Raw genomic sequence first — 15846 nt, 5'->3', positions numbered from 1 at the left:
GAAGAATACATTTGAATGCTTTTACCAAAAATAGTGAAATATTAGACTAAAATAATTCTTTAGACACAGATTTTGTAAGGCAGATGCGCATTTGCAGCATTTCAAGGTTTTCATAGTTCCTTTGATTCCAACAGCCTGAGTCAAACACTTCACGTTAGCCAAGCGTTTGAAGTACTTTGTTAAACACAGACCTAAACAAGAATTCTTTGGCTAAGAAAGACTCATCCAATCTTCCATTTATGAAATAACACAGATCTTACCTCAGCCCTTTCTCCTCTGAGAGACAGAAAATTCCTGTTTCTGCTTGTAAAGAGACTGATGTCAGAGACGTTTCCAAGGAAATGATGAGCTGTAACAAAACACATTCCTTATGAGGTGAAGTTCATAGTCAGGAGTACAATACAGTTTCTAGGTGTCCTGTATTAAGTTTTTCAGGTAAAAACAAACCTTCTAGTACAAAAAATAAGATTCAGACACTGGTCCTGCAAACAAATATGAAAATAAGGGTGGTTTCACATGTCAGTATTCCATTCTATAAAGTTGTTAGTCTTTGCAAGCACTTGCAAGATGTGAATAAGGTTTAAAAATCCCCATCATTTTAAGGAGCAATTACTTGTTTAAAATTTGCTCAATATTAGAAATAATAAGGATTTTGCTTTATTTAAGGAGAAGTCTACCATCCCTGCCATACAAAATCCAGTTTGGATCCCCAGGAAACCAGAGGTATATCAGAATATGTAATACTAAATTGTATCTTTTAATAAGCAAATCTGGAGGTAAAAAACCCCAGATTTTTCCCCCATCTGATGGTCTTCAACATTTCTTTGATCCTCTTATGTCCATCCAGGATCATGCCTAGGCTTTGAGCAAGCTCTTTTTTTTCTTCTGCTGATCCTGTTGCTATTACCTTCAACAGCATTCCTTGTTTTCACCAAAAACTAAGTTTGGCAGTTACATTCTACCACAAAACGCCATTCAGCTCTTCATAAAAGTGGTAAGTAATACAAGCCCTGCTGAAGACCTGATTCTTGTTCTTGGCTTTTTTGTCACCTGGTTATAACTGTAGGCAAATCTGAGATAGGCCATGTGCCTCAAGGGCTTCAAAAACTTTCACCTCTCCTGGGCAAGGAGATACAGTTTGTCTTAATGGCTCCAGATGGTTACTAGAGATTAGTATTGCTGAGCTGTATTGCATTGATGATCATTCTCAGAGCGGGCAAGCAGTAATTAATTGATTCCATCTGTATCTACATTTGGGCAGAGGGTGATTTATAATGACCATTCCTACAGAGCAGCAGAGGGCATAAGAGTAACAAGTCAGGCCTGATGGGCTATAGTGGTGCTGAGAGACTGACAGAGCTGACAAGGCTTTCCAGGAGAACATTAATATAGAAGTTAAGCTATTGCAATGAACTCACTATAGGTTGAAGTTTGAATACAGAACATGTATGTAACCTTGCTATGCTATTCAACAATAGGAAATACTTCATGACAAAGTACAGAGACACTGAAAATAGTATCTGAAACTACTACTGGTTAATTTTCAGTTAGTAGGTCACATCACCTCAGGTAAGTAAAGCACTTTCTATTAAGGTTTACCATTTAAAACTGAACTGGAGATTCTCTGTCAGTGACCTATTTTAGGAAATGCAAGACATTACAGTGCATACACTGAAGTTGTTTTTCATTATTATTTTTCGAGTACCTATTATTCTGATAGGTTATTACAGTTGCATTAATGAAAGAGCAAATATTACTTTTTCTGATTGCTATGAAGTTTCCAATATTTACTGTAAGTAAGCAACTTCTAGAGATCAAAATTAAAGACTATTCAAAACTTAGTCTCATAACTGTCACTATACATGGTCAGAGTTATGATCCATATTGTGTAACATTCTTATTCTGAATCATTTGGGTGGTGTAAGGGACTTTATAGGATTTGCATAAGTTATCTGAATTAGTATTTTTAGAAGTTGTTGTCTTGATGTTGAGAAGCCAGCCAGAGAACCAACTTCTTCCAATTCACCTGCTTAATCCATAAAACAAGATATGTGGATCTGTGGACAGTTCCTCATTTCTGCCATGCAATTTCTACAGTATTGAATTACATAGTTTTGATGCATTTCATTGTTTGTTTCCATAGATGTGACTCATTGTATCACAAAAGCAGTATTTGAAGGACAAGTGAAGAACTGTTCTTTTTAGTGATGGCAGTTTTTCCTCGAAGGAAAACTTGCTGGGATTAGTACTTGAGTCCAGTTACTCATCCTAGACTGATGGGTGAATTTCTCCTTGTGAAGGTTGGACTTCGATTCATTATATTTTAAATGGGTCTTTCTGGATATTCTATATATTTTGAATAGAAGTCTAACCAATTCTGTAAGTGGATTAACTTGATCATAAACCCGCTAAAAAGAGCCAGGTGAAAATTTGACACAAAACACGTTACCTGTGTGAATGCCAGCATTCTTTCTTTTAAAAAGACAAACATAGCTCATGCTATTATTTACCACTATTTTGCAGTCCCAGTACAAAACAGGTGACTATAGTATTTCAGTGGAGGCCTATCTATCATTAAAATAAACTTGCAACTAATCTGTTCTGGCTATGCTGTAGTAACAGCTGTCAGATTGAGCAGCACTTTGTAAATCACCTTCTGTTTAACATGCAAGTGTTAGAGTTATTTATAACTATACCATATAAATGTCACAAAGGATGTTTGGTGATTCACAGATGATAACAAAGAACATACTGTGGGACAGACACGGGAGAGAAAGCAGCATGTTTTTTTAGACAGAGACATTTGGAGTTCTTCACACTATTCCCAAGCAGCCCCCAAGGGCATCATCATTACCACTAGACTGGACTTCTCACTTTGCCTGAAAACCTAGCTCTTATGAAGCCAGCAAGAATTCTGCCCTTGTTTTTCGAAGAACCAAACTTTCACTAATAGCTTTATGTGACAATACTGTATTACCATAGAACAACTGAGTGAAAATCTGAGTTCAGCAGGTTTGCATTGAGTTCACCAGCTTTTATCTACCTGTGAACCATCAGGTACTGCTCACACATACAACGAAGTGACAGATATGCTATTTTGCTAAATACATTGTAGATGACTTTTTCAAACACCAAACCTTTTCTGTTGACAACTAAACTTAAAATGCCTGGTCAGCTCATGTAGAACAATAAATAATTATTACAGAAATGAGCAATTTTTGCTTATTAAGGAATTTTAGACAACTGATTATAGAGAGAGGCATCATTCTAGCCTCAAGGCTCCTAGTTGGACTTCAGTCTTGTATAGCTTACATGCTTCAGAATGTAAAGTAGGTCTACACAGAGAGATTAAGGTAGTATAACAAATGAGAAAGCAACAGAAAGGAGGTTTTATTTTTTAAATAAATATCCATCAGTTAAAAATTAATGCTTATTAGTTATTTTTAACCAATAGCATATTAGTATTTGCACTACATTAAAATCAGTAAGAATATGACATTCCGTCATTTACAAGCATTAGAAACAATTGAAACAATTGTTAGAAGCATTCCCTAGCCATTTGAGCGAATTTAATTCTCTGTGGTTGACAGTGGTAGTTTTGACTGTAACTACTGGAGATGGCATTGTGGATGATTTCAAGGGACAAAAAATGCTCAAGCCAAAATTTACAAATGGAAAACAAACTTAAAAATAGTATCAGACCTACAATTCATTGACAGCCATTAAAATTTTCTTTATGACTGTAATAGAAAAGCTACAGCTGCATCTAGATATTTTTTCATTATTTCTTTTCAAATTTAGAATTTTTTTTTCCTTTTACTCATGGTTTATTGATGTTTTATAGCAACTCTCAGAGAAATCATATTACAATAAATTTGTCTTTTCAAAGCACCTCTAAAACCTCATACCATTAGCTGGTACCTAATGCAAATATAATTCGCTCATCTAGCATAAGTTTTCATTCCTTGCTGAAATAATAGCTTGTAGTTGCTCTTGGCCAACATAACTACTGTCTAAAAACTGCAAGCTCTAAAACCACCTATAAAACAAGCAAAAAACTAGAAAACCCACAGGCTTTATAAAGGCAGAAATAGTAAATCAGATCCTGACAAAATAGACCATCTAAATGTTACGTTTATTTAAATTCTTCACACTCTTTCTTTGAAATGAAGAGACAGCGTCCACATATCCTTCACAGTTCATTAATCTTACCAGGATGCAATGGCATATTAATCAAAACTACTGAAAGGAATGCTGTCCACAGCTGACTGTAATATACACAGGATGTCTCATTGCATTTCTTTGGAGAAACATGTTTATCCAGCAAAGTATCTTTAAGGATTTAATTCCAAACATAGGCATCCCCAGCCTAAATAAAAATGCAAAGGTTCTTTTGTCAAGCTTTCCTTTGTTTTATTTAAAGTAACTTTGTTGTTGAGGAAAAAAACCAAAAAGTTTTGAAAATTCTCTGTTACATCTCTTTAAATTTCACCTGGCAGTTAATTATAACTTCAGTGAGATGGGGAAAAAGAAATGAGATGGAGACATCTGCTGATTAAATGTCTCAAAATTAAAGCAAAATGAAAATGAGTATTAGAAAATAGAGCTATTTGTACAACTGAAGAACGTATATTAAAATATGCAACTTTGGAGCTTATCCTGGAGTTGGCAGATGAACTATGGTATAGACGTTTGGGAAGAATAATGATCACAGATTCTTTGGTTTGGCTTTCACCACTTTGATGGCTAGAAATCGATACCACAGCTGCCATAGGAGGTGATGCCATTGACTGTGTGTTCATTGATTTTTCTATCTTCAGGAATTAGATCTTTGAAGTTACATGCAATCAATAATTAGCTGAATCATTGTTTTGTGTTTTATCAAGCAACAGATATTGATCTTTGAGGTTTTGAATTTTTAATACAGTTTTAATTAATACTAGTTCTCTGTACTTCACTAATACATGTATTTTCCCATACCATTAGGGTTGCCAACAGAAGTCCATACAGCGAATCTAGAATATGTCCATGAAGCAGAAACATTTGAAGCTTTGAAACACTTGCTTAGAACAAATAAATCTTAAATATTAAGAGGCATTAAGTAACAGCATAATAACAGTAACTTAGAACTATTCTTTAAAATAACTATACACACACTTTCAATTCTTGCAATAGAATACTCCAAACTGTGTCTAATTTACTGTATTTATTTGGTTTAGAAACTGTCCCTTCCTTGTCTCCTCTCCTCCCTATTTGGAACATACATTCACTTTGCTGAAGCATGCATCTTTCCTAAGAGACCCAACTACTGGTCTTGAGCAAGTCCTGATAATGGGCATTCCTCAAACTGTGATTTTTCTGGATGTTAATAGCACAGTTAATGTGCTTATGTTAATAAGACATTTTCAGTGTCTTAAAAGCAACCCAAACAACCAATACAATAAATCCTGTCATTTTCTAGACTTTTCAGAATTAAATATAGGTGTAAAATTCAGAATCCACTTGGATACAAAGATTGGCCAGCCCAAACTACTAACGTGAAAAAAACCCAAACAAAAACCACAACAAAAAAACCCATCTACCATAGATTAATTTTTATGATAGCTGCTTCTCTAACTCTGAGTTTCCATAAACTTCTATGGACTGAGGAAACTATTACAGCCATCCACCCAGACCCCACAGGAAGCACTCTCCCCACCCTTCCATCATGACCCACCTGACAGACAGGTGGGGCCATGGCTTTAAATTAGACTCAGCCAATCCTCCTTGAATGGGAGATCTATGAAATCTGTAGGCATTAAATAAATTAAAACAGCATTAGGCTTCCTCTCATTTCATTAAGATTTGAGAGATCCTGGGAATGAGCAGACTGGCAAAACCAAAGTGCAGCAGGAGAAAAAAAGTCAGTATGAGTTAAAATATATTTGTAAGAGTTATATGAAAACAAATCTGCAGTGTAGAAGTCAGGCAGTATCGCAGGTGTTTGGGCTATTTTATCTGACCTTTAGACTCTTTATTCAAGGAGCAGTCTGCCACCAGCATGGACTCCATACCACTGTTCTGTGTAATGGGAAGATTTGGAAACTGCGATTGTATGCTTAAAACATACATAGTTGACAAAATTAGAGCATATATAGGTGTAACTTTCAAAAATAATTTTCTCAAAGTTTTAAAGAATCTATACTTTGATATATGTAGGAATATGTTGTCTTTAAAATATTTTCTGTATTCTTCCCTTTAAGAACAAAAACAAAAATGGAAAAATGTATTTAATTTTAATTCCTGTGTTGTCTGGACTGAAGTTTAACTGGTTCAAATTATGTACATGCCAAGGAAGACTGTTTTATGGTAGGAATAACTGGACATGTTTCCACATGAATGTAACTGAAGAACAACTCTTTTTGACAGCAGCCCTTTCTTAAAAACTGTGTCTTAAATCCAGTTCCTCACAAAAGGAGAATTAGTAGAGTAGGAGCCTCTGGCTGTTCTAAAAGGCAGTTTTTACACGGCATTATATTAAACTTGTTTTCAAAAAGATAAGTAACTGAATCTCTTACACTTTTTGCTACTGTGCTGTTTTGCCTCTTTAGCATAATAATAGGTGTATGTATCTTATTCTTTGTAGATTTTTTAAGTACTAGGGAGTACTATTAAGCAAATGCACTAAAACAATGTAAAGCAAGAGTGCGAGGAATGTGGACAAGATCAACTCATGTTTTAGTCCTATGAATCACTGTTTTCTTATTCTTAATCTACAGTTTGTCAAAGAAATGTATTTGTTTTAACTGCAGGACGTAAGAAGGGATGGGGTCAAGTAACCCATTCCTTGCCTAGCATGGGTCTTTGAGAAAGAACCAGGAGCACTTACGGCCCCACTGCTTCTCACCCCCCATGCTCAGAACATTAGTCGTCTTCCACTATTCTGTGAGATAAAGCAGATAGAGTTGTCTAGGCACTATGGAAGTACGTGCTGTACCCTTCCTAAGTGAATGCAAGAAAGTGTCCATGTATGAGCTATGTCCCCTAAGCTGCAGTTGAAGCGACAGGGTTTCTGCATGCCCAGCTCAAAACCCTCATCTGCGGCCTGTTATAACCAGTGGGAGTCATTGGACAGCAGTGGGCTTTGAATCCAGCCCTGGAGAGGAGTTCAGGCTTCACTCATCATCATTAAGAAAGGCTGAAAAACCTGACGAGCAAAACAACTGCTTTGAAATATTTCTTTATTAAATTCCCATTGAAGGGACCATGGCTATCAAACACTGTGTGACATAAGGAAAGAACAAGGCTGTATTTTCCAACTCATGAATTGTCTGATGAGGGTTAGCCTTTCAACTATTAGGAAATAATCAACCAATCCTCTAATGAACAAAAAAGTTGCTAAATAGCAAATATTACATAAAAATCACATTAGGTTTAGGCACATTGAATGAAGAAATCTGTGTTTATGTGTTACTATAGGAGTCTTTTCCTATGCTGTTATATTTCTTTACTATATGTTTTTCTGTTTATGTGACAATGCACTTGTAAAAGAGCAGAGATTTTAGCCAACTATTACATATAGATTCACATTAATTCATGCTGAATATTTTTAAAAATCGATATTTCAGCAAAATGAATTTTTAATATGGCTAGCACTGAATTCTCTCATATAACATTAGGTTTTTTCATTCATCACCTCTGAAGTTTTCTGCCTTTCAGCCCTGCAGTTTATTTGTAGATACTAATTTTATCTGCTTTGTACAACTAATATCTTGGAGTAGTAATAGAAAATAATCTGATTCCCTTATCAGAATTTTAAAATGTTGATGTTGCTCTATGGTTGCCCACAAAAAATAGAAAAAGATGAAGGTCAGTCATTTAATGGACACAAATATTCAAAAAGAGAGAAGTGCTACTTTATGCCGTGGATTTGATTCTTGTCAAACTCCATTTGCTAAATGAAAACCTTTTAAAATAAAATGACTGAGGAAGTCTTACTAACCTGTAAAAAGTCAAGTTTTATTGTTTCCCTTTCACAATCCAAGAAAATAGCTTAATTTATTTTGTTAGTCCCTTTGCTTTCAAGCATCAGACAAGTCAAATGCAGCCACATAAAGAACCCACACTCATTCTGAAACAAACATAATTACAGAGGGCTGTAGATAATAATTGTAAAACATGAATATTTAGGAATTAGGACACCAAAACCTACTTGCCAGAGACAAAATGGTCTGCAATAGACAAGGGAGATTTAAACATCAGTTTAAGTTACTCACAGAGGCATGCTCAGGCTCTGTTTCTGATTTTCCTTTGTGTTGTCCAAAGATGAACACTGGAGTGCAAATGAGAGTTGATCTCAGCTCATCCTTATGTTACCAGATTTTTTTACTGTATCCTTACTGGCATTCTGAGTCTTCTTTTTCCATTTATCTAAGCAAAAAGTTTAGAAAAGTTAAATATGGTATCTCTTAATTTGTAAATTGGAACTATAAAAATATTCCTTCCACCCACAAAGAAACTACTACATTACTCCTCAGCATCTTTGGCCAAGGTGTCTTTTTAGCTAGTACAAAGGAACGGAAGGAGCTGCTCTTCCCCACAAACACACTAACATGTTTCAGAAAGTGAAAGCTGTTAATAAGAGCACACAAGTCAAACACTTTAGATCTTAGTCACTATTTATCTTCTTGGGCTTTTTTATTTGAGATGAAAAAATGTTTTAGAAAATAAAACAATGATAAAAAATTGCCTGGATATTTATTCAGGAAACTTTTTATCAGTACTTGCTTTTAGGTGGTTCTCACATAGAACAGCCCAGGCAGGCAGTTGCCCAGGGCAGCAAACTGGGGCAAACTGGGACAGTAGAACAGCCATTGCTCTCCTGTTTACTTTTCCTCTATCAGAGCTCTGAAAAACTGGGTCCACTCTAAATGATATACTAAGGATTTTATAAACTGATGAAGGAAGTCATAACAGCCCACTTTACGGAATGCCCTTCCCTTCCAATGGGAGAGGATTAAGGCCATTAGAAGGAGGCAATGAGTCAGAGTTTGAAACAAAATTTCCTGCTGCAAATACTGGAGCTTCCATGGAGAAAGGCCACTCTGCAGCGCTCGCTGGGCTCAGTGGAGCAGTGGACACCTCTGCACAGTTAACTCTGCACCCTGCAAAGGGGAATATGCTAGGGAGAGACTATGAGCTGGTTCTGGCAGGGTAGTTCAAATGCATGGAGGGAGATGTGAGGGTTCACGAGGGCCAGGGCTTACATGTGTGTCTCTCCAGAGACAGGACTTTGGGATCTGATTCAGAGCACAGGCTGAAGGAGGAGACATTTACAGCAGCCTAGTGCAGTTCCCAGAAGAGGAGACTGCAGCAGTGGGTGGGATGGGAGCCTGTTCAGGGCATTTATTAACAGCTGGTGCTATTAGATCAGCCTTCCAGCACAGCCTTTCTAACTCCCTGTATGGTACTGACAGCATGGAGTAGGAGCAGAAGTATTTCCTCCTGATGTTTTTTCCAGTGTTAACTTCATCGTGCAGGGAAAGGGGAACACATCAGAGGATGGATGTGTTCATCCATCCTGTCACCCACCGCCTCAGTGTGTGGCTTGGTACACCACACCTTAAGAGTCTTGGGAAGGAAAGAGGAACATGCTGGACATGTCCAACATTTCCTTTTGTAGTTTTATTTCCCATGTTATGCCTCTGTGTGTCTCATGGGAGCTCCAAGTGATCAGCCACAAACTCTGGTTGATGAACCCTTTAAAAGCAGTTTGCTGTGCTCCTGTAGAAAACCAGACTGTCCTTCAGGCAAAAGCAGCATATACAAAATATGATGTATTTGCTAAAAATGTGCCTTTCCCTCTTTGAAGCTGCCTGTAATTACATATCTAGGGAATAGTTTGATGTTTACATTTTCAAGTATATGGCTGGTTGTATTTAGCATAATATTTTTCATCTTTTCTCTTTCTTGTTGCACTTTTTGTGGTCATAAATTAAATTATATTATGGTACCAAAAGAATGAGGATTAAAAGCAAATCACAGCAGCCCTGAAACAAGAGACCAGCAACCAGTAAGGCATATGTAGGTGGTGCCCATCTCCCTTGAGCCTTCTGAAAGAGATGCCAGCTGGCTCTAACAGTTCCCATTCAGAAGAGAGTCCGGCTATTTCCCATGATGTCTGGTACCCAAAGGGATCTACTGACTAGCCTGACATCACTTCTTGTGGAGAAAAACTGGCCAGCTGCCACAGCCTCTCCCCCCTGCAGCCAGACCAAATGTCTCTTGCTCAATAAAGCTGCCTTTGGACCCTAGGGTTAAATTCTTCTCTTGGATTTAGGAGCATCAATTCTGAAAGCCTTAGTTGGTTTCAAAGGAGGTATTCCAAATTTACACCAGTTTTCCTGTGATCAGAGGCCAAAGTGAGGTCTAGAGTACATAAAATAAATCCAGGCTTTTGGTCTATATTTATAAGGTTCCTTTATAAAGCCTTCAAACAAGATTTATCCTCTGTTTAAAAATACGTTTCAGTTGACTTCATCCTTGTCAGCCATTAAGCAACATCCTAAAAATCTTCTTTTGCCACTAACACAGCATTTATTATTTATGTAATACATGTCTATATATGTGAACATTACCATGGAAATAATTTCAACTATAAATTTAGTCTTCTTTAAAAAAAAAAAAAAGTGGCTTTATAATTTTTCTTGAATTTATTTATTGCTTTCACAAACATTCTCTAAAAACTTTAATAGAGTAATTTATATTCTTTAGTTTGGTAGTTAATTTTCTTCACACAAATAGACTGTTAATGCAACTTTATGGTTGCAGACTTGAGCACCAAATAATGGCCTCTAGGAACTACTCACTGACATCAATGGGATTTGTGTGTGTTTCTGAAGGCAAAATGTCACTCTGTTATTAATTTCTGGACAGTATTTGTTTGCACATTTTGTTTTCCAATATCTTGGTCATTAGAATTAGAAAAGCTTAATGATGCATATTATAGTTCAAGTCTTTGAATACTTAACATATTCATTAAGTATTTTCATGTATTTTGTGGAAAAAATCCTGCTTTTTAATCAGATGCTTTAATGGGTGGTTAGCATACAGGCTATTTGGTACTGTAATGGACATCAGCTGTTTGGGACAGCATTTAGGACTTCTGGACATTTTTAAAGAGATATGCTACTGGTGTGTTAGTAGGTCTGTCTCTTATAATGTTGCTTAACACTGTAAGAGTATGTTTTCATTTGCAAGCACTGAGAAACTTCAACTATGTGAGTTTTATCTTCTGTGCTGTCTGCTTCAGGCTACTTATTTTTAGCTAGAGAAAGTTTCAGACAGAACAGTTCAGTCTTTAAAAAACATTTAGTCCAGCTCAGCAAAAGGTGGGAGAAGCACATAGGAAGTGGCAGTGGGAATGGAGAAAAGTAGGAACCCAAGGGAAGGAAACTAATTTGGGAGACAGTCACTAGGAAGGGGAAAGACAGCTCAGAGAAGGAGGATGGAGGAAGGTATTGTACTGACCAGTGAGATCTGCATTAAACTGAATGACAGAGATGAGTTTAAACTGGAGTCTTGAAAAGTGAACTGACAGAAACAGAATAGAACTGGATAAAGAAGCAGAAACTGAGGAATAAAGTTTTTGGAGGAACAAGACAAGCCTTGGAAGTGGTTTGCAGGAGGACTTGTTCCATTACCTACCTGTGGATCATGGTGAGGCTAGCTAGCTGTAGGACCCTGGACCATTCTTGAAGAGAGAAGTGACATTTACTTTTTTCCAGTTCTTGGGAACCTCTCCTGATCACCACAGTCTTTCAAAGATAATAGATAGTGGCCTTGCAATGACATCAGCCACTCTCCCAGCACTCATGGGTACAGTCTGTCAGTTCTCATGGACTTGTGCATGTCCGATTTGTTTAAATGCTCTCCCACCAAGGGTGAGTCTTCCTTGATTGAGACTTTCCTGGTGGTCTCAGCGACCCGTGATTCCCAAAGGATTCTTACCAGTAAAGACTGAGGCAAAGAAAGGTTACTGAGTACAGCAGGCTTTTCCATGTCCTTTGTCACTGGGGCTCTGGCCCTATTCAGCAGCAGGCCCATGTTTTCTCTTGTTTTCCTTCCATGCTGATATACTTGTAGAAGCCTTTCTGGTTGCCCTTCATGTCACTTATCAGATTCAACTTAAGGGAGGCTTTGGCTTTGCTATCCTCATCCCTGCAAGCTTGGATAGTGTCTCTATTTTCCTCCTGGGTCATCTGTCTCTGCTTCCATATCTTGCATGCATTTCCTTTATGGTTGAGTTTAGCCAGGAGCAACTTGTTCATCCACACAGGCCTCCTGCTGCCTTTGTTTGATTTCCTGATCACAGAAATGGACTATTCTTGAACTTGGAGGCAGTGGTCTTTGAAAATGAGGCAGGGGAGTTGCTGGAAAAGAAAACACATCCCGAATGTTAAATGTTGCCTCAGAAAATCACATCATCTGTCAAAGATTTCGTATCCTCCTCTCATTAAGCAAGGCACTTAAACCAAATTTTTCATAGTCATTCATTTCTTATTTTCTAGGTGTCTGTCCTGAGCTTAGGTTTTGATTGACAGAAATGCTGAGCACTATTTATTGCAACTGAGATGAATAATGATTTGTAATTTGAACATAAAGAGCTTTATTGTTCTAAATACCATGTTCAAAGCATCTCAATAGCACACCTCCAAGTTAGGGGATACGTTTGACCTTCATCTCTCTATGCCTCACAATTAAATGCTAGCCCTTATCTTGCAAGAGTTTGTGGAGTTAAATTAATTAGTCATTGTGAAGCCCCAAGAGACAGTAGTGATAAATGAGACAAAAAAGTCTATGTGGGAACTATTCCTCTTCTGAGACAGTTTGAACAGTAAGAAACAAATAAGACTGGTGCCACACACAGCATAAAAAGTGTACTAGAAGGTGCTGAACAGCTTTTTGTGAGAACTGCTCACCTTTGGCATTTAAAAAGGCAAGGGTCCTATGGAAAAAGTGCTTCGAGACTATGAAATGCTGTGGTTAAAACCCAGTTGAAACCATGGAGTCAGGATGGTTTTACAGCAAGCTGAGACTGAAACGAATGGTATAAGACAGTGCCCACATGCTGCTGGACCTTCAGTACTTAAGTCCATCTAAACCTGTGTCTGTCTCTGACACCACTGAGAGGTTCTTCCAAACAACTGGTTTTGTGCTGTCCCTTCTTGCTCTGTGGTATTGACTTTACAGATACATATTCCAAGAGAAATCATATCTCCTCTCAACCTTCTTTTGTTGATCTAAGTGAGCTAAACTGTTAAACTGCCTCTCACAGAATAGACTTCTTGCGCCCTTTCTTTTGGGAATGCCCCCTCTGCATTTCCTGTGTTTTGAATTCAACATTTCAATGCAGCTGTCCAGAACAATAGTGTAGAGAAAGTCTTTCAAATACTTTCCATAGCAACACTGGTATTTTCCCTTTTACAGCTGCAAAACACTTCATCTGTACTTACAAACACTCCACTACCTAGTAAAAGACATGTTTTCCACAGCTGTGGCAATGAAGTTTTACAGGTATCTTAAATCTCACATGCCCACATCTTTTTCCTCATCTGCTGTTCCAGCACAGATGAGAAGACTGGGACAGTACCTTGAAGCAAAACTGTTGGGAACACAAATGGTATACAGTGAAACTCTGAACCAGAACTAAATTCTTCTCACCAGAGTCAAAGCAACTCATTCTTTATTGCAAAAAAAGAGCAGAAAAGAGCACATAAACACATAACCTACAGGAATATTCTGTAATATTTAAAATTCCTCTGCAAATTTATGATTACTGCCTAGTAATGCTAAGAGCAAAACTGCAGAAATGAGCTTACAGAGAGCTAATCGCACTTCTGCTGAATGCACTAGAGGGATTGGGGATGGTGGGGATGAGAGCAGGATTCAAGTTCCATTGCTTCTATTTACCTCTGGGATATCAGGAACCCGCACAGCACAGCCCCTCAGGCAGCCCAGCAGTGCTCCAGCTCCCTGCTGCATCAGTCCCCCACCAACACTGCCGCCTGCCCCCTGCCAGCAGCCCTGGGTAGAAACTTGTAGGAATTACTTCTGGTGCCTGGAAGAGGCTGCATGGCTAACTGCATCCTTTCTGTGCGAACTTCCAACCACCACCACAAGAAGTTTACACTTTTATGTCATTTATATACTGAAAACTGTTTATCTGAATTGTGACAAATGTCAATTTTCACATAATTACGGAGGACTCAATGTAGCAGAAAAAACAAAAACATGCTTGCACTTGTGCTTGTTCCCCTCCATCCCCTCTGAGAAACAAATACTTAATTTGACCAGATTCTTTATGATGGAAAAAGTTGTACTCGGAGGCAACTGGAATCTGAACCTTCAAGTTTTAACACAACAGTACAAAAATAATTTTTCATTAAAGACAATAAGTATCTAGTTGATGTGTCAAGTACTACACAGTCTGAGATATCGTTAAAAATGTAACCAGCCTTGGAGGCTTCAAGAGGAATCTGTATATATGGTATGTTCCAGTTGATGACAGAAATAAATCTTTTACATACAATGTCAAAGGCAGAATTCCTCTACAGAGAAGCCTACGCAGACAGAATGAAAAGCAGGATGATCCTAGGTGATATTTTTAAGTCTGTACTGCTATTCAGGATTACACAATCATTCATTTGATTTAAGAAAACGAGAAGTACACAGACTTCTCTGACCAAATAAAGGGATGAAGTCTTCACAGCTGCCCAGTTTATTAAAGGTACCAAAATGGTGTCTGAAAAGGCCATACAAGAGAACTAGAGAACAGAGAATTTAGTAAACCATGAAAAATATGACTGTTTCTTTCAAGCCCCATAGGTCTCTCTTAGCACTTTTGTATTTAGGAAAGAAATCTAAGTGTTCACACATTTCTTCTATTTAAAAAAAAAAAAAATCACCTTTGCAAAAACATTTTGCCACTGTCAACAGGTCTTAGTGAATTCTTTTCAAGTCAGTGGTGATTTTGCAGGTTAAGTGCAAAAGTACTTTTTAGTTTGGCCACTCATGTTTGTTGTCAGGGAGTGATGGGTAGCTGTGGATGCTGGCAGGCCTGGGCTGGGCACTGACACGGTGATACCAGGATGGCCATTTGATCCTGGGGGCCTGTCCCACGGCACCCCAGGAAAACACGCTGCTCGCCTCGCACCCACTGGTGCAGAGGTACAGAAGCAGGTTTGGCTTGTGTGATGTGGTCTGAGGGGTGGGTTTGGTTTATTGTCTTGCTCCAGCTATGGCAGTCAAGTACAAGGCTGCCCAACAGATACCCCAGACGGCACCAGTCCTATGGGTTGTGTACCTTAATGTCCCTTTCTCATTTCCCACCTTTTCACCACCCACTTCCTCTGCTCGGTCTCCTCCACAACACTCATCTAATTACTTTTTTACCCATTGCTCCATCAGCTACATCCACCACAAATTTGCCAATTCTGATACCATCACCTAGGTAATCTCGGCCTTTTGTGGTCTTAGTGATGCAGTTACCTTGGTGCCTTGCAAGATGTTACTCCCCCAAAGGTCTCCAGAACACCTCCCCAATTATCTGTGAAGTTGGGCCTTCTGTTCCATTTCTCACAAAACTCCCCCTTAACCACCTGTGAAACCCAGCTATTCTGCACGGTGCTATCTGTAACTTTAGTCATTTTCTCACACTCTTATCAATCATGTTGAGCAATTTCTCATCTAATGTCCAGTAATTTTCCACATCCTGTTCCCTTACCTAACTTCAGGCCGGGGCTTACTCAGTAGCCTAGTTATTTGCTCTAATGTTGATTCCCTAAAATAGGTTTTCTGTATTTCTTT

At 38.1% G+C, this 15846-nt stretch overlaps 1 protein-coding gene across 1 annotated transcript in view; it reads left to right on the top strand.

Moving 5' to 3' along the window:
* The window catches only part of LOC104529389 (protein shisa-9-like), a gene marked incomplete at its 3' end in the record, with an annotated part of 157809 nt that overhangs the window by 45725 nt on the left and 96238 nt on the right, over positions 1-15846 (top strand). The gene's annotated exons all lie outside the window — the stretch shown is intronic.

Source organism: Antrostomus carolinensis, unplaced genomic scaffold (genome assembly GCF_000700745.2).
Source record: "Antrostomus carolinensis isolate BGI_N321 unplaced genomic scaffold, ASM70074v2 scaffold28358, whole genome shotgun sequence".
NCBI classification, from domain to species: Eukaryota; Metazoa; Chordata; class Aves; order Caprimulgiformes; family Caprimulgidae; genus Antrostomus; species Antrostomus carolinensis.
The sequence above is the reverse complement of the archived record's forward strand: the minus strand, read 5'-3'. Positions and strand labels throughout refer to the sequence as shown.